Genomic DNA, 20,165 nt, shown 5'->3' on the forward strand with positions numbered 1-20,165 from the left:
AACAGGGAGTGACGAGTCACAATTCGGTATCCTCTGCAGAGGTGCGTTACTTTTCCCATAAGAGACCTTATCCTTGATACCTATCCGAGATGCATGCTCGTCCACACTTCCTTGGTGTGGGGCCAGGTGTAAGATCCAAGCCAATCACTGCCTTCTCCGTGACCCTGCAAACCCACCCTTTTGTCCGACCCTACACCCCCAGTAGACTTCTCCCAATAATACGGCTTTACTCACGGTGTACTCCGGACAATCCATCATAGATCGTAGAGCTTATCATCACTAACGGATGGGGATTTAAAAGGATATCCCAACCTATTGCGGCGGTGCCTCTAACACCCCACCGGCTCTACAGATCCGTTGGCGTGCAGAAGGGAAAAGATACAACTGACTTCCCCAGAGCCATTATAGATCTTATGGTCAACGCGATATGTACGGCGCTAGAATCACTGGACGGCATTGGTACTTAGTCCTAGATGAGTAGTACCCATGCAATGGAACCTCCACCATATCAACACATACCATGGTTCCATTGCCCACCACATAGTCATATTCATAATTGTAAAATAATACTTTGCTTTTCAATGCATGAGTGATAAGTATAGTACTTTGCATATAGTTTGATACAAATAATCAAATGACATGAGCAAGCGATGAACTTGCCTTTCTTGACTGCAAGATTATGCATGCAAAAGCTTCGATACGTGAAAACTCCAATTTCTGAAATACCATCATCGTCCGGTAAGGACAATGTTTAAAGAACTGGCAAAAATGCTATAATGCATAGTATGAGATGCAATCGTCCCGAGCGTAACCTAACCTCGATGATTTAGGATGTATGAGTTGTAAAGATTTCTTTAGGGTTGGTTGCACTTTTAGAATGGTTCTCAAACAAGATTCTTATTAGGGTTTGGTTATATTAGCATCATAACCAAGTGATATAAGACATCATAACAATCATACACATAAAGAATAGTGGTGGAATAATATGTAAAGAACAATTGTCAATTTTAAGTTCTACAGAACATGGTTGATGACTACTTATACTATACTTCAAAAGAATAACTTTTGAAGAACATGTTAATTAAGAAATAATGAGCATTTCAAAGAAGGATTAGGGCTTCTAAGGTTTGATTGACATTTGTACTTCAAAAGAATAACTTTTGAAGAACAGGTTAATAATAATAAGGATTACTTTAAATAGGAGCTATGGCTTCTAGGGTTTACTAATGGTTTCATTTAGTTTTCTAATAGGGATGAGTTGGGTCCTTAAGTTGAATTGGTCTATATGTAGCAAGCTTTGGTAGGTTCATTACTTATGGTTTCTCCTAAGCATCATATCAAAGGATGATTATTAAGGTGTTGCTATGAGTTAGGGTTTACTATGGCTTCACATTTGCTTCACTAAGTAATCACTAATAGTTTCTATGCTAAGTGGGTTATTACTTTCTAAGTAGGGTTTTGTTGAATAGAAGCATGTGTTGTGTATTGCTACATAAGGTTGGTACTAGGGTTTATCTTATGGTTCTACTAGGGTTTGATGATTAAGGTTTATCCTAATGGTGTGGTATAATGGAGTGGTAATCAATGGTACTAATCCAATTAACAAGCTAGGGTTTGCATCTAGGTGATACTAGTTCATCATATAGGTTTTAATTAAGAATAGGAACATGAAATGATAATCTCATGTGACTTGGTTTATGCTAGTGGATCCTAAGCATGCATTCATTTGTTTCTTACTAGGGTTCTATAGGTATAGATGAAACTTATATGATTACATGAGCTAAACCCCTAGGGTTTTAGAATTGAAACAATTAATGATGAACACATAAAATAATGGGTTCAAGGTCTTACTTATATTAGAACTAGGGTTTCTAAATTATGGTACAACTCTTAAAATGATAATTGACAATAGAGATGTGGTCACTAATTATTTTGAAACAAATTTATAATGGTTTTAGCATTTTATTAGTTTTCACAAGAATTAATAATTAGGGTAACTCCTATTTAGGTTTAATTCAAAACTAGGGTTTAACAATTGTTATTAGGTTTTAAAATATGTAACTTGTTAACTAAAGATGTTCAAGTAAACATTTTTGAATTACCAAAATGATATTAGTTCATAGCATTTTCTTGTTTGATTATTATTTAAGAAAATGAGAAATAGTGATTTACAAATTAGGGTTTATGAATTATCACTAATATTTTAAGTTAATGAAAATATGATAAAGAAAACTAATCTTAATATTTTATTTAGTTACTGAATATCTAATATTTAATTTTTTAAACTTCACTAATTATTGAATTCAATTTGCATTTTAAACAATTAGAAAGACATAATTAATAAAGATAAAAAATAAGTGAATTTTTATTTTGACACACATTTTTGTTTTATATTTTATTTATATAGAGTTTATTTTTGTGAGCATTTTGATATATTTTTCATAATTTTCTGAGTTAATATGAATTTTATATGATTTTGCAAAGTTTCATCAATTTACTGGTTTTTAAATTAAACAAAAATGCTATTTGTACCGATTCAGATCTAGCCCTAGAGACAGATGATACGTCTCCAACGTATCGATAATTTCTTGTGTTCCATGCCACATTATTGATGTTATCTACATGTTTTATGCACACTTTATGTCATATTCGTGCATTTTCTGGAACTAACCTATTAACAAGATGCCGAAGTGCCGATTCGTTGTTCTCGCTGTTTTTGGTTTCAGAAATCCTAGTAAAGAAATATTCTCGGAATTGGACGAAATAAAAGCCCGGAGGCCTATTTTCTCACGAAGCTTCCGGAAGTCCGAAGACGAGACGAAGAGGGGCCACGGGGTGGCCAAACCCTAGGGCGGCGCGGCCCCACCCCGGCCGCGCCGGCCCGTGGTTTGGGCCCCCGTGCCGCCTCTCGACTTGCCCTTCCGCCTACTTAAAGCCTCCGTGACGAAACTTCCGGTACCGAGAGCCACGATACGGAAAACATTACCGAGACGCCGTCGCCGCCGATCCCATCTCGGGGGATCTCGGAGATCGCCTCCGGCACCCTGCCGGAGAGGGGAATCATCTCCCGGAGGACTCTACACCGCCATGGTCGCCTCCGGAGTGATGAGTGAGTAGTCTACCCCTGGACTATGGGTCCATAGCAGTAGCTAGATGGTTGTCTTCTCCCCATTGTGCTATCATTGTCGGATCTTGTGAGCTGCCTATCATGATCAAGATCATCTATCCGTAATTCTATATGTTGCGTTTGTTGGGATCCGATGAATAGAGAATACTTGTTATGTTGATTATCAAAGTTATGCTTATGTGTTGTTTATGATCTTGCATGCTCTCCGTTTCTAGTAGAGGCTCTGGCCAAGTTTTTACTTTTAACTCCAAGAGGGAGTACTTATGCTCGATAGTGGGTTCATGCCCGCATTGACACACGGGACGATGTGACGAAAGTTCTAAGGTTGTGTTGTGCTTGTTGCCACTAGGGATAAAACATTGATGCTATGTCTAAGGATGTAGTTGTTGATTACATTACGCACCATACTTAATGCAATTGTCCGTTGCTTTGCAACTTAATACCTGGAGGGGGTTCGGATGATAACTCGAAGGTGGACTTTTTAGGCATAGATGCAGTTGGATGGTGGTCTATGTACTTTGTCGTAATGCCCAATTAAATCTCACTATACTCATCATGATATGTATGTGCATGGTCATGCTCTCTTTATTTGTCAATTGCCCAACTGTAATTTGTTCACCCAACATGCTGTTCGTCTTATGGGAGAGACACCTCTAGTGAACTGTGGACCCCGGTCCAATTCTCTTTACTGAAATACAATCTACTGCAATACTTGTTTTTACTGTTTTCTCCGCAAACAATCATCTTCCACACAATACGGTTAATCCTTTGTTACAGCAAGCCGGTGAGATTGACAACCTCACTTGTTTCGTTGGGGCAAAGTACTTTGGTTGTGTTGTGCGGGTTCCACGTTGGCGCCGGAATCTCCGGTGTTGCGCCGCACTACATCCCGCCGCCATCAACCTTCAACGTGCTTCTTGGCTCCTCCTGGTTCGATAAACCTTGGTTTCTTTCCGAGGGAAAACTTGCTGCTGTGCGCATCATACCTTCCTCTTGGGGTTGCCCAACGAACGTGTGAAATACACGCCATCAAGCTCTTTTTCCGGCGCCGTTGCCGGGGAGATCAAGACACGCTGCAAGGGGAGTCTCCACTTCTCAATCTCTTTACTTTGTTTTTGTCTTGCTTTATTTTATTTACTACTTTGTTTGCTGCATTATATCAAAACACAAAAAAATTAGTTGCTAGTTTTACTTTATTTACTGTCTTGTTTGCTATATCAAAAACACAAAAAAATTAGTTTACTTGCATTTACTTTATCTAGTTGCTTTATTTACTATTGCTAAAATGGCCAACCCTGAAAATACTAAGTTGTGTGATTTCACTAGCACAAATAATAATGATTTCTTATGCACACCTATTGCTCCACCTGCTACTACAGCAGAATTCTTTGAAATTAAACCTGCTTTACTGAATCTTGTTATGAATAATCAATTTTCTGGAATTAGTTCTGATGATGCTGCTGCCCATCTTAATAATTTTGTTGAACTATGTGAAATTCAAAAATATAAAGATGTAGATGGTGATATTATTAAACTAAAATTGTTCCCTTTCTCATTAAGAGGAAGAGCTAAAGATTGGCTGCTATCTCTGCCTAAGAATAGTATTGATTCATGGACTAAATGCAAGGATGCTTTTATTGGTAGATATTATCCCCCTGCTAAAATTATATCTTTGAGGAGTAGCATAATGAATTTTAAACAATTAGATACTGAACATGTTGCTCAAGCTTGGGAAAGAATGAAATCTCTCGGTTAAAAATTGCCCAACCCATGGACTCGACTACTTGGATGATCATCCAAACCTTCTATGCAGGACTAAATTTTTCTTCGCGGAATTTATTGGATTCAGCTGCTGGAGGTACCTTTATGTCCATCACTCTTGGTGAAGCAACAAAGCTTCTTGATAATATGATGATCAACTACTCTGAATGGCACACGGAAAGAGCTCCACAAGGTAAGAAGGTAAATTCTGTTGAGGAATCCTCTTCCTTGAATGATAAGGTTGATGCTATTATGTCTATGCTTGCAAATGATAGGACTAATGTTGATCCTAATAATGTTCCATTAGCTTCATTGGTTGCACAAGAAGAACATGTTGATGTAAACTTCATTAAAAATAATAATTTCAACAACAATACTTATCGGAACAATTCTAGTAATAACTATAGGCCATATCCTTATAATAATGGTAACGGTTATGCTAATTCTTATGGGAATTCTTACAACAATAATAGGAATACACCCCCTGGACTTGAGGCCATGCTTAAAGAATTTATTAGTACACAAACTGCCTTTAACAAATCTAGTTGAGGAAAATCTCAATAAAATTGATATTCTTGTTTCTAGAGTTGATAGTCTTGCCTCCGATGTTGATCTTTTGAAATCGAAAGTTATGCCTAATAGGGATATTGAAAATAAAATTGTTACTACAGCAAATGCCATCCAAGTTAGAATTAATGAGAATATAAGATTAATGGCTGAACTGCGTGCTAGGTGGGATAGAGAAGAAAATGAAAAACTAGCTAAAGAGAAGAATATAGCTAAAGTTTGGACTATTACCACCACTAGTAGTGCTAATGCTACACATGTTGCTGGACCTCCTACTCATACTAATAAAAGAATTGGTGTTAGCAATGTTTCCACTTCTAATGCAAAGCGCGAAAACCGCTCGAAACTGCTAAAGCTGCTGAAACCGCTCGTGATAAAGCTGCTGAAATTTTTTCCAATATTGGGGATGATGATCCCATTGCTTTAGATTATAATGGTTTGAATTTTGATGATTTCCACATCTCTGAAGTTATAAAGTTCTTGCAAAAACTTGCTAAAAGTCCTAATGCTAGTGCTATAAATTTGGCTTTCACGCATCATATTACAAATGCTCTCATAAAAGCTAGAGAAGAGAAACTAGAGCGCGAAGCCTCTATTCCTAAAAAGCTAGAAGATGGTTGGGAGCCCATCATTAAGATGAAGGTTAAAGATTTTGATTGTAATGCTTTATGTGATCTTGGTGCAAGTATTTCTGTTATGCCGAAGAAAATTTATAATATGCTTGACTTGCCACCGCTGAAAAATTGTTATTTGGATGTTAATCTTGCTGATCATTCTACAAAGAAACCTTTGGGTAAAGTTGATAATGTTCGCATTACCGTTAACAATAATCTTGTTCCCGTTGATTTTGTTGTCTTGGATATTGAATGCAATGCATCTTGTCCAATTATATTGGGAAGACCTTTTCTTCGAACTTTTGGTGCTATTATTGATATGAGGGAAGGTAATATAAAATATCAATTTCCTCTCAAGAAAGGTATGGAACACTTCCCTAGAAAGAGAATGAAGTTACCTTATGATTCTATCATTAGAACAAATTATGATGTTGATGCTTCATCTCTCGATGTTACTTGAGTTACACTTTCTGCGCCTAGCTGAAAGGCGTTAAAGAAAAGCGCTTATGAGAGACAACCCATGTTTTTACCTACAGCACTTTGTTTTTATTTTGTGTCTTGGAAGTTGTTTACTACTGTAGCAACCTCTCCTTATCTTAGTTTTGAGTTTTGTTGTGCCAAGTTAAGCCGTTGATAGAAAAGTAAGTACTAGATTTGGATTACTGCGCAGTTCCAGATTTCTTTGCTGTCACGAATCTGAGCCCACTGCCCTGCAGGAAGCTCAGAAAATTATGCCAATTTACGTGCATGATCCTCAGATATGTACGCAACTTTCATTCAATTTGAGCATTCTCATTTGAGCAAGTCTGGTGCCATTTTAAAATTCGTCAATACGAACTGTTCTGTTTTGACAGATTCTGCCTTTTTTTTCGCATTGTCTCTTTCGCTATGTTGGATGAATTTCTTTGATCCACTAATGTCCAGTAGCATTATGCAATGTCCAGAAGTGTTAAGAATGATTGTGTCACCTCTGAATATGTCAATTTATATTGTGCACTAACCCTCTAATGAGTTGTTTCGAGTTTGGTGTGGAGGAAGTTTTCAAGGATCAAGAGAGGAGTATGATGCAACATGATCAAGGAGAGTGAAAGCTCTAAGCTTGGGGATGCACCCGGTGGTTCACCCCTGCATATATCAAGAAGACTCAAGCGTCTAAGCTTGGGGATGCCCAAGGCATCCCCTTCTTCATCGACAAATTATCAGGTTCCTCCCCTGAAACTATATTTTTATTCGGCCACATCTTATGTGCTTTTTCTTGGAGCGTCGATTTGTTTTTGTTTTTGTTTTGTTTGAATAAAATGGATCCTAGCATTCACTTTATGGGAGAGATACACGCTCCGCTGTAGCATATGGACAAATATGTCCTTGGTTTCTACTCATAGTATTCATGGCGAAGTTTCTCCTTCGTTAAATTGTTATATGGTTGGAATTGGAAAATGATACATGTAGTAATTGCTATAAATGTTTTGGGTAATGTGATACTTGGCAATTGTTGTGCTCATGTTTAAGCTCTTGCATCATATGCTTTGCACCCATTAATGAAGAAATACATAGAGCATGCTAAAATTTGGTTTGCATATTTGGTTTCTCTAAGGTCTAGATAATTTCTAGTATTGAGTTTGAACAACAAGGAAGACGGTGTAGAGTCTTATAATGCTTTCAATATGTCTTTTATGTGAGTTTTGCTGTACCGTTCATCCTTGTGTTTGTTTCAAATAAGCCTTGCTAGCCTAAACCTTGTATCGAGAGGGAATACTTCTCATGCATCCAAAATACTTGAGCCAACCACTATGCCATTTGTGTCCACCATACCTACCTATACTACATGGTATTTTCCCGCCATTCCAAAGTAAATTGCTTGAGTGCTACCTTTAAAATTCCATCATTTACCTTTGCAATATATAGCTCATGGGACAAATAGCTTAAAAACTATTGTGGTATTGAATATGTAATTATGCACTTTATCTCTTATTAAGTTGCTTGTTGTGCGATAACCATGTTTATCGGGGAACGCCATCAACTCATTGTTGAATTTCATGTGAGTTGCTATGCATGTTCGTCTTGTCTGAAGTAAGGGCGATCTACACTGAGTTGAATGGTTTGAGCATGCATATTGTGAGAGAAGAACATTGGGCCGCTAACTAAAGCCATGATTCATGGTGGAAGTTTCAGTTTTGGACAAATATCCTCAAATCTCTAACGAGAAAAGAATTAATTGTTGTCAAATGCTTAAAGCATTAAAAGAGGAGTCCATTATCTCGTTGTCTATGTTGTCCCGGTATGGATGTCTAAGTTGAGAATAATCAAAAGCGAGAAATCCAAATGCGAGCTTTCTCCTTAGACCTTTGTACAAAGCGGCATAGAGGTACCCCTTTGTGAAACTTGGTTAAAGCATATGTATTGCGGTGATAATCCGGGTAGTCCAAGCTAATTAGGACAAGGTGCGAGCACTATTAGTACACTATGCATGAGGCTTGCAACTTATAAGATATAATTTACATGATGCATATGCTTTATTACTACCGTTGACAAAATTGTTTCATGTTTTCAAAATCAAAGCTCTAGCACAAATATAGCAATCGATGCTTTTCCTCTATGAGGACCATTCTTTTACTTTCAATGTTGAGTCAGTTCACCTATTTCTCTCCACCTCAAGAGGCAAACACTTGTGTGAACTGTGCATTGATTCTTACATACTTGCTTATTGCACTTATTATATTACTCTATGTTGACAATATCCATGAGATATATATGTTACAAGTTGAAAGCAACCGCTGAAACTTAATCTTCTTTTGTGTTGCTTCAATATCTTTACTTTGAATTATTGCTTTATGAGTTAACTCTTATGCAAGACTTATTGATGCTTGTCTTGAAGTGCTATTCATGAAAAGTCTTTGCTTTATGATTCACTTGTTTACTCATGTCATACACATTGTTTTGATCGCTGCATTCACTACATATGCTTTACAAATAGTATGATCAAGTTTATGATGGCATGTCACTCCGAAATTATCTTTGTTATCGTTTTACTCGCTCGGGACGAGCAGTAACTAAGCTTGGGGATGCCGATACGTCTCCAACGTATCGATAATTTCTTGTGTTCCATGCCACATTATTGATGTTATCTACATGTTTTATGCACACTTTATGTCATATTCGTGCATTTTCCGGAACTAACCTATTAACAAGATGCCGAAGTGCCGATTCTTTGTTCTCGCTGTTTTTGGTTTCGGAAATCCTAGTAAAGAAATATTCTCGGAATTGGACGAAATAAAAGCCCGGAGGCCTATTTTCTCACGAAGCTTCCGGAAGTCCGAAGACGATACGAAGAGGGGCCACAGGGTGGCCAAACCCTAGGGCGGCGCGGCCCCACCCCTGGCCGCGCCGGCCCGTGGTTTGGGCCCCCGTGCCGCCTCTCGACTTGCCCTTCCGCCTACTTAAAGCCTCCGTGACGAAACTTCCGAGTACCGAGAGCCACGATACGGAAAACATTACCGAGACGTCGTCGCCGCCGATCCCATCTCGGGGGATCCCGGAGATCGCCTCCGGCACCCGCCGGAGAGGGGAATCATCTCCCGGAGGACTCTACACCGCCATGGTCGCCTCCGGAGTGATGAGTGAGTAGTCTACCCCTGGACTATGGGTCCATAGCAGTAGCTAGATGGTTGTCTTCTCCCCATTGTGCTATCATTGTCGGATCTTGTGAGCTGCCTATCATGATCAAGATCATCTATCTGTAATTCTATATGTTGCATTTGTTGGGATCCGATGAATAGAGAATACTTGTTATGTTGATTATCAAAGTTATGCTTATGTGTTGTTTATGATCTTGCATGCTCTCCGTTTCTAGTAGAGGCTCGGCCAAGTTTTTACTTTTAACTCCAAGAGGGAGTACTTATGCTCGATAGTGGGTTCATGCCCGCATTGACACCGGGACAATGGATGAAAGTTCTAAGGTTGTGTTGTGCTCGTTGCCACTAGGGATAAAACATTGATGCTATGTCTAAGGATGTAGTTGTTGATTACATTACGCACCATACTTAATGCAATTGTCTCGTTGCTTTGCAACTTAATACCGGAGGGGGTTCGGATGATAACCCGAAGGTGGACTTTTTAGGCATAGATGCGGTTGGATGGTGGTCTATGTACTTTGTCGTAATGCCCAATTAAATCTCACTATACTCATCATGATATGTATGTGCATGGTCATGCTCTCTTTATTTGTCAATTGCCCAACCGTAATTTGTTCACCCAACATGCTCGTTCGTCTTATGGGAGAGACACCTCTAGTGAACCGTGGACCCCGGTCCAATTCTCTTTACTCGAAATACAATCTATTGCAATACTTGTTTTTACCGTTTTCTCTGCAAACAATCATCTTCCACACAATACGGTTAATCCTTTGTTACAGCAAGCCGGTGAGATTGACAACCTCACTCGTTTCGTTGGGGCAAAGTACTTTGGTTGTGTTGTGCAGGTTCCACGTTGGCGCCGGAATCTCCGGTGTTGCGCCGCACTACATCCCGCCGCCATCAACCTTCAACGTGCTTCTTGGCTCCTCCTGGTTCGATAAACCTTGGTTTCTTTCTGAGGGAAAACTTGCTGCTGTGCGCATCATACCTTCCTCTTGGGGTTGCCCAACGAACGTGTGAAATACACGCCATCAACAGACAGGTGGGACCTGCATCCAGGTCACCTGCCACGGGGCAACGACCAAGTCAAAGGTCTCCCGGTCCCACGGCCACGTCACTCTCTCGCCGACGGCTTGACGCCGGCGGGCAGTAGAGGATGGCGCCGCCGTTTTAATGCCCCCCAGGACGACCTAGTGATATATTTTGACTCTCCTCGACTCGCTGAAGCTGCTGGTGGCGATGGATTTGCTCAGGGATCACCGGAGCTATCACCGGCGAGAGGTGCTGCGGCGGTGGCTCCGGCGAGAAATCAAATCGGACGCTATGATGGATGCTAGAACAAAATGAAAGGCTCCAGAGGTGCGTATGCTCACCCTGAGGTTGATGGTGTGCTCGACGGAGGCGGGGATGGTCAGAGACGACGGCGATAGATCGTTTTCCGACGAACCCGACGGAAAGGGAACGACTTGATTCCGGCGATAGGGACCTCCCCTTGATGCTGGACTCCTCCCAGATGCTCTCCTTGACGATGCGCTCCTCCCTGACCAAGCGACAGCCTCCGGGGTGACTCCAGTCGATGGCACCGTGGTGGTCACCGGCGATAGCTCACAGATGATTGGGAAATTTTTAGGAAGCAAAAAAGGAAATTGAAAGGGCCTAGGAGGATCAGGGTTCTTCGGCGGTCCTCCGTGTGCTTTTATAGGCTCGGAGGTGGTCGGCAATGGCGACACGACGACGATGACCGGCGCAGATGGAAGGTTGGTTACTAGCATGATTCGAGCGCGAATCTTAGTGCAAGTGGATAGGACGGACGTGAGAAGGATAGGGAGAGATACTGAGCTCGTCTGCGACGTCCGGGGTCATGTCTATCATCGACGAGGACGTGGCGAAGCTTCCCCGTCGCGTTGTCGTTCGCCAGGAGGAAGACGAAGGCGATGGCCTTCTATTAAACGTGAAACGGTATGGACCGTTTCCATGTGGGCTGGGCCAAAACTTGGGCTGCTGCTGGGCTGCGGTGGTTGCTGTGTTGGCCTGGCAAGGTGAGTTTTCCCTCTCTTTTTCCTTTTTAAATTTTCTGTTTTTATTTTCTGGTTTGAATTTGGTATTTGAATTCACATTTGGTTTCTGCTTTGCTTTGCAGGTTCTATAATATTTGATTTTCAATATCACTTGATAATAATACTCCCTGCATAATTGTGTTATCCAACCAATTATTTAATATTTGAATTAAATTGGTGTTCTTGTGATGTATAATTAAAATAGATAGGGTGTAGGTTTTGATCTTAATTCTTTTTATTTGAGAACCAATTCTATTTGAATGGTTTGAAATTTATAATCTGTGCATGGTGAACATATCATTTAATTTTGCAAGTGCTTAACCATATTGGTTATCCCCATATAATTTAGGTATGACTAATCTCTCTTCTTTAATACTTCTCTCAACACACTCACTTAGATTCTTAGGTTTTATAATTAATACCAAGTTGTGATGATTATGGAATTGGTTTCCTAAGGTATTGCTATTGGAATAGGGTTCTCACCTCCAAGATCAAATATTGACTTGAACAACTAGGATTAGTACTTTTCTAATATTCTTGTATGAACATGACTATGGTTAGTATTATAACTTCTCTCATTTCTCAATATCTTGGAATATCCTAAGATCCTACTCAAGAGATGATGATATGATCCTCTAAATATATGGTTTGCCTAGGAATTCTACCTTGCAATCTTATGTAGCTTGTTCTTCAGGAAATCCGATAAACCCGCATCTTGTGGTATGCCTCCACCTCCTAGCTTCTTCATCTTGATTCTAGCTAATTCACATGGAGTGGCTCTATGTGTTTGTTCCCATGTATGATGGTACTTGATGATCAAATGGATGAAGGATGTGGCTCTATTTATAGGCTTGGGCAAGCTCTAGTATCATGACACATATGTGGTGACTCTTGTGTTGGTTGGATGAGTAAGGTGCTTGGTTGTCATGCCCTCATCCATAGCAATCCTTTGAGCATGATGTGGCATAGCTTGGAAAGCAAGTCATGTAGATATTTTCATCCCATGTGGCATAGAGATTATCCTCTCATATGATTTATTTTTGGATAGCCAAGTGGCATTTGCTACTAAATATCATGTGGATGGTTTTATTATTGTGGATGATTCATCATACCATCTTTGATTGGATTTACATTATAATATTGGTAGAAAGATTAAGGTTGAAGGTTATTTCTCAATTTTGGATAGTTGGGTGATGTCTACGGGTGCTTCTATTCTTGTAGACAGTGTTGGGCCTCCAAGAGCAGAGGTTTGTAGAACAGCAGCAAGTTTCCCTTAAGTGGATCACCCAAGGTTTATCGAACTCAGGGAGGAAGAGGTCAAAGATATCCCTCTCATGCAACCCTGCAACCACAAAGCAAGAAGTCTCTTGTGTCCCCAACACACCTAATAGGTGCACTAGTTCGGCGAAGAGATAGTGAAATACAGGTGGTATGAATAAATGCGAGCAGTAGTAACGCAGTAAAACAGTAAACAAGCAGCGATAGCAGTATTTAGGAACAAGGCCTAGGGATTAGACTTTCACTAGTGGACACTCTCAACTTTGATCACATAACAGAATAGATAAATGCATACTCTACACTCTCTTGTTGGATGATTGATGTCTACGGGAGCTTCTATTCTTGTAGACAGTGTTGGGCCTCCAAGAGCAGAGGTTTGTAGAACAGCAGCAAGTTTCCCTTAAGTGAATCACCCAAGGTTTATCGAACTCAGGGAGGAAGAGGTCAAAGATATCCCTCTCATGCAACCCCGCAACCACAAAGCAAGAAGTCTCTTGTGTCCCCAACACACCTAATAGGTGCACTAGTTCGGCGAAGAGATAGTGAAATACAGGTGGTATGAATAAGTAGTAGCAACGGCACCAGAAAAGTGCTTTGCCCAGGACAGTAAACAAGCAGTAGTAATGCAGCAGTAGTAACGCAGCAAAACAGTAAACAAGCAGCGATAGCAGTATTTAGGAACAAGGCCTAGGGATTAGACTTTCGCTAGTGGACACTCTCAACATTGATCACATAACAGAATAGATAAATGCATACTCTACACTCTTGTTGGATGATGAACACATTGCGTAGGATTACACGAACCCTCAATGTCGGAGTTAACAAGCTCCACAATTCAATGTTCATATTTAAATAACCTTAGAGTGCATGAAAGATCAATTCGACTAAACCAAGTACTAACATAGTATGCACACTCGTCACCTTCACACTATGTAGGAGGAATAGATCACATCAATACCATCATAGCAATAGTTAACTTCATAATCTACAAGAGATCATAATCATAGCATAAACCAAGTACTAACACGGATGCACACACTGTCACCATTACACCGTGCCGGAGGAATAAAACTACTTTAATAACATTGCTAGAGTAGCACATAGATAAATTGTGATACAAAATACATTGCAATCATAAAGGGATATAAATAAGCACTTCACTATGCCATTCATAACGGTGAATAAGTATTCTCGTGAAATATAGCCTAAGAGACCCACACGGTGCACACACTCGTCACCTTTACACACGTGGGACAAGGAGTCTCCGGAGATCACATAAGTAAAATTCACTTGACTAGCATAACGACATCTAGATTACAAGCATCATCATATGAATCTCAATCATGTAAGGCAGCTCATGAGATTATTGTATTGAAGCACATAGGAGAGAGATGAACCACATAGCTACCGGTACAGCCCCGAGCCTCGATGGAGAACTACTCCCTCCTCATGGGAGCAGCAGCGGTGATGAAGATGGCGGTGGAGATGGCAGCGGTGTCGATGGAGAAGCCTTCCGGGGCACTTCCCCGTTCCGGCAGGGTGCCGAACGGAGACTCCTGTCCCCCGCATCTTGGCTTCGCGATGGCGGCGGCTCGGGAAGGTTTTCCGTATCGTGGTTCTTCGTATCGGGGTTTTCGCGACGGAGGCTTTAAATAGGCGGAAGGGCAGCCTCGGAGGGGGCTCGGGGGGCCCACACCATAGGGCGGCGCGGCCCCCCTCCGGCCGCGCCGGGGTGTGGTGTGGGGCCCCTGTGGCTTCCCTCCGGCGGCTCTCGGTGTTCCGGAAGGCTCCGGGAAAAATAGGACCCCGGGTCTTGATTTCGTCCAATTCCGAGAATATTTCGTTACTAGGATTTCTGAAACCAAAAACAGCAGAAAACGAGAACCGGCACTTCGGCATCTTGTTAATAGGTTAGTTCCAGAAAATGCACGAATATGACATAAAGCGTGCATAAAACATGTAGGTAACATCAATAATATGGCATGGAACATAAGAAATTATTGATACGTCGGAGACGTATCAAGCATCCTCAAGCTTAGTTCTGCTCGTCCCGAGCAGGTAAAACGATAACAAAGATAATTTCTGAAGTGACATGCCATCATAATCTTGATCATACTATTTGTAAACATATGTAGTGGATGCAGCGATCAAAACAATGGTAATGACATGAGTAAACAAGTGAATCATAAAGCAAAGACTTTTCATGAATAGTACTTCAAGACAAGCATCAATAAGTCTTGCATAAGAGTTAACTCATAAAGCAATAAATCAAAGTAAAGGCATTGAAGCAACACAAAGGAAGATTAAGTTTCAGCGGTTGCTTTCAACTTGTAACATGTATATCTCATAGATAATTGTCAACATAGAGTAATATAACAAGTACAATATGCAAGTATGTAGGAATCAATGCACAGTTCACACAAGTGTTTGCTTCTTGAGGTGGAGAGAGATAGGTGAACTGACTCAACATAAAAGTAAAAAGAATGGTCCTTCAAAGAGGAAAGCATCGATTGCTATATTTGTGCTAGAGCTTTTATTTTGAAAACATGAAACAATTTTGTCAACGGTAGTAATAAAGCATATGAGTTATGAAAGTTATATCTTACAAGTTGCAAGCCTCATGCATAGTATACTAATAGTGCCCGCACCTTGTCCTAATTAGCTTGGACTACCGGATCTTTGCAATGCACATGTTTTAACCAAGTGTCACAATGGGGTACCTCCATGCCGCCTGTACAAAGGTCTAAGGAGAAAGCTCGCATTTTGGATTTCTCGCTTTTGATTATTCTCAACTTAGACATCCATACCGGGACAACATGGACAAAAGATAATGGACTCCTCTTTAATGCATAAGCATGTGACAACAAATATTATTCTCAAATGAGATTGAGGATATATGTCCAAAACTGAAACTTCCACCATGAATCATGGCTTTAGTTAGCGGCCCAAAGTTCTTCTCTAACAATATGCATGCTCCAACCATAAAGGTGGTAGATCTCTCTTACTTCAGACAAGACGGACATGCATAGCAACTCACATGTTATTCAACAAAGAATAGTTGATGGCGTCCCCGTAAGCATGGTTATCGCACAACAAGCAACTTAATAAGAGATAAAGTGCATAAGTACATATTCAATGCCACAATAGTTTTTAAGCTATTTGTCCCATGAGCTATATATTGCAAAGGTGAATGATGGAATTTTAAAGGTAGCACTCAAGCAATTTACTTTGGAATGGCGGATAAACACCATGTAGTAGGTAGGTATGGTGGACACAAATGGCATAGTGGTTGGCTCAAGTATTTTGGATGCATGAGAAGTATTCCCTCTTGATACAAGGTTTAGGCTAGCAAGGTTATTTGAAACAAACACAAGGATGAACGGTGCAGCAATACTCACATAAAAGACATATTGTAAACATTATAAGACTCTACACCGTCTTCCTTGTTGTTCAAAACTCAATACTAGAAATTATCTAGACTCTAGAGAGACCAAATATGCAAACCAAATTTTAGCAAGCTCTATGTATTTCTTCATTAATGGGTGCAAAGCATATGATGCAAGAGCTTAAACATGAGCACAACAATTGCCAAGTATCACATTATCCAAGACATTATAGCAATTTACTACATGTATCATTTTCCAATTCCAACCATATAACAAATTAACGAAGAAGAAACTTCGCCATGAAAATTAAAAGCTAAGAACACATGTGTTCATATGAACCAGCAGAGCGTGTCTCTCTCCCACACAAGCATTTATTCAAACAAAAACAAAAACAAAAGCACACAGACGCTCCAAGTAAAGTACATAAGATGTGACGGAATAAAAATATAGTTTCGTGGGAGGAACCCTGATAATGTTGTCGATGAAGAAGGGGATGCCTTGGGCATCCCCAAGCTTAGATGCTTGAGTCTTCTTAGAATATGCAGGGGTGAACCACCGGGGCATCCCCAAGCTTAGAGCTTTCACTCTTCTTGATCATAGTATATCATCCTCCTCTCTTGACCCTTGAAAACTTCCTCCACACCAAACTCGAAACAACTCATTAGAGGGTTAGTGGACAATAAAAATTAACATGTTAAGAGGTGACACAATCATTCTTAACACTTCTGGACATTGCATAAAGCTACTGGACATTAATGGATCAAAGAAATTCATCCAACATAGCAAAAGAGGCAATGCGAAATAAAAGGCAGAATCTGTCAAAACAGAAAAGTCCGTAAAGATGGATTTTATTAGGGCACCAGACTTGCTCAAATGAAAATGCCCAAATTGGATGAAAGTTGCGTACATATCTGAGGATCATGCACGTAAATTGGCTTAATTTTCTGAGCTTCCTACAGGGAGGTAGACCCAGATTCGTGACAGCAAGGAAATCTGGAAATGCGCAGTAATCCAAATCTAGTACTTACTTTACTATCAAAGACTTTACTTGGCACAACAAAACACAAAACTAAGATAAGGAGAGGTTGCTACAGTAGTAAACAACTTCCAAGACACAAATATAAAACAAAGTACTGTAGCAAAATAACACATGGGTTATCTCCCAAGAAGTGCTTTCTTTATAGCCATTAAGATGGGCTCAGCAGTTTTAATGATGCACTCGCAAGAAATAGTATTTGAAGCAAAAGAGAGCATCAAGAGGCAAATTAAAAACACATTTAAGTCTAACATGCTTCTTATGCATAGGAGTCTTGTAAATAAACAAGTTCATGAAGAGCAACGTAACAAGCATAGGAAGGTAAAACAAGTGTAGCTTCAAAAATTTCAGCACATAGAGAGGCATTTTAGTAACATGAAAATTTCTACAACCATATTTTCCTCTCTCATAATAACTTTCAGTAGCATCATGATCAAACTCAACAATATAACTATCACATAAAGCATTCTTATCATGAGTCTCATGCATAAAATAATTACTCTCCACATAGGCATAATCAATTTTATTAGTAATAGTGGGAGCAAATTCAACAAAGTAGCTATCATTATTATTCTCATCAAGTGTAGGAGGCATAGTATAATCACAACAAAATTCACTCTCCATAGTAGGTCGTACCAAAAGACCACTATTATAATCATCATAAATAGGAGGCAAAGTATCATCAAAGAAAATTTTCTCCTCAATGCTTGGGGGACTAAAAAGATCATGAAAACCAGCTTCCCCAAGCTTAGAACTTTCTATATCATTATCAACAATGGTGTTCAAAGCGTTCATACTAATATTACTACCAGCATGCAAATAAGATTTCATAGGTTTTTTAATTTTCGCATCGAACAATCCATGTTTTAAATCAGGAAATAGAATAAGAAGCTCATTGTTGTCCATTATGCCAAACTAGTGTAAACAAGAAACAAAAAGATGCAATTGCAGGATCTAAAGGAAATAGCTTCGAGCACAAACACAATGGCGCTGCAAAAGCATCGTTACCCGGAACCGGAGTATGAGTGCCTTTTTACCTTTCCTCCCCAAGCAACGGCGCCTGTAAAAGTGCTTGATGTCTACGGGAGCTTCTAATCTTGTAGACGGTGTTGGGCCTCCAAGAGCAGAGGTTTGTAGAACAGCAGCAAGTTTCCCTTAAGTGAATCACCCAAGGTTTATCGAACTCGGGGAGGAAGAGGTCAAAGATATCCCTCTCATGCAACCCCGCAACCACAAAGCAAGAAGTCTCTTGTGTCCCCAACACACCTAATAGGTGCACTAGTTCGGCGAAGAGATAGTGAAATACAGGTGGTATGAATAAGTAGTAGCAACGGCACCAGTAAAAGTGCTTTGCCCAGGACAAGTAAACAAGCAGTAGTAATGCAGCGAGTAGTAACGCAAAGAAACAAGAAACAAGCAGCGATAGCGATATTTAGGAACAAGGCCTAGGGATTAGACTTTCGCTAGTGGACACTCTCAACATTGATCACATAACAGAATAGATAAATGCATACTCTACACTCTTGTTGGATGATGAACACATTGCGTAGGATTACACGAACCCTCAATGCCGGAGTTAACAAGCTCCACAATTCAATGTTCATATTTAAATAACCTTAGAGTGCATGAAAGATCAATTCGACTAAACCAAGTACTAACATAGTATGCACACTGTCACCTTCACACTATGTAGGAGGAATAGATCACATCAATACCATCATAGCAATAGTTAACTTCATAATCTACAAGAGATCATAATCATAGCATAAACCAAGTACTAACACGGATGCACACACTCGTCACCATTACACCGTGCAGGAGGAATAAAACTACTTTAATAACATTGCTAGAGTATCACATAGATAAATTGTGATACAAAATACATTGCAATCATAAAGGGATATAAATAAGCACTTCACTATGCCATTCATAACGAGTGAATAAGTATTCCGTGAAATATAGCCTAAGAGACCCACACGGTGCACACACTCGTCACCTTTACACACGTGGGACAAGGAGTCTCCGGAGATCACATAAGTAAAATTCACTTGACTAGCATAACGACATCTAGATTACAAGCATCATCATATGAATCTCAATCATGTAAGGCAGCTCATGAGATTATTGTATTGAAGCACATAGGAGAGAGATGAACCACATAGCTACCGGTACAGCCCCGAGCCTCGATGGAGAACTACTCCCTCCTCATGGGAGCAGCAGCGGTGATGAAGATGGCGGTGGAGATGGCAGCGGTGTCGATGGAGAAGCCTTCCGGGGCACTTCCCCGTTCCGGCAGGGTGCCGGAACGAGACTCTCGTCCCCCGGATCTTGGCTTCGCGATGGCGGCGGCTCCGGAAGGTTTTCCGTATCGTGGTTCTTCGTATCGGGGTTTTCGCGACGGAGGCTTTAAATAGGCGGAAGGGCAGCCTCGGAGGGGGCCTGGGGGCCCACACCATAGGGCGGCGCGGACCCCCCTCTGGCCGCGCCAGGGTGTGGTGTGGGGCCCCCATGGCTTCCCTCTGGCGGCTCTCGGATGTTCTGGAAGGCTCCGGGAAAAATAGGACCCTGGGTCTTGATTTCGTCCAATTCCGAGAATATTTCGTTACTAGGATTTCTGAAACCAAAAACAGCAGAAAACAGGAACCGGCACTTCGGCATCTTGTTAATAGGTTAGTTCCAGAAAATGCACGAATATGACATAAAGTGT

Source organism: Lolium rigidum, chromosome 5 (genome assembly GCF_022539505.1).
Source record: "Lolium rigidum isolate FL_2022 chromosome 5, APGP_CSIRO_Lrig_0.1, whole genome shotgun sequence".
Classification (NCBI taxonomy): domain Eukaryota; kingdom Viridiplantae; phylum Streptophyta; class Magnoliopsida; order Poales; family Poaceae; genus Lolium; species Lolium rigidum.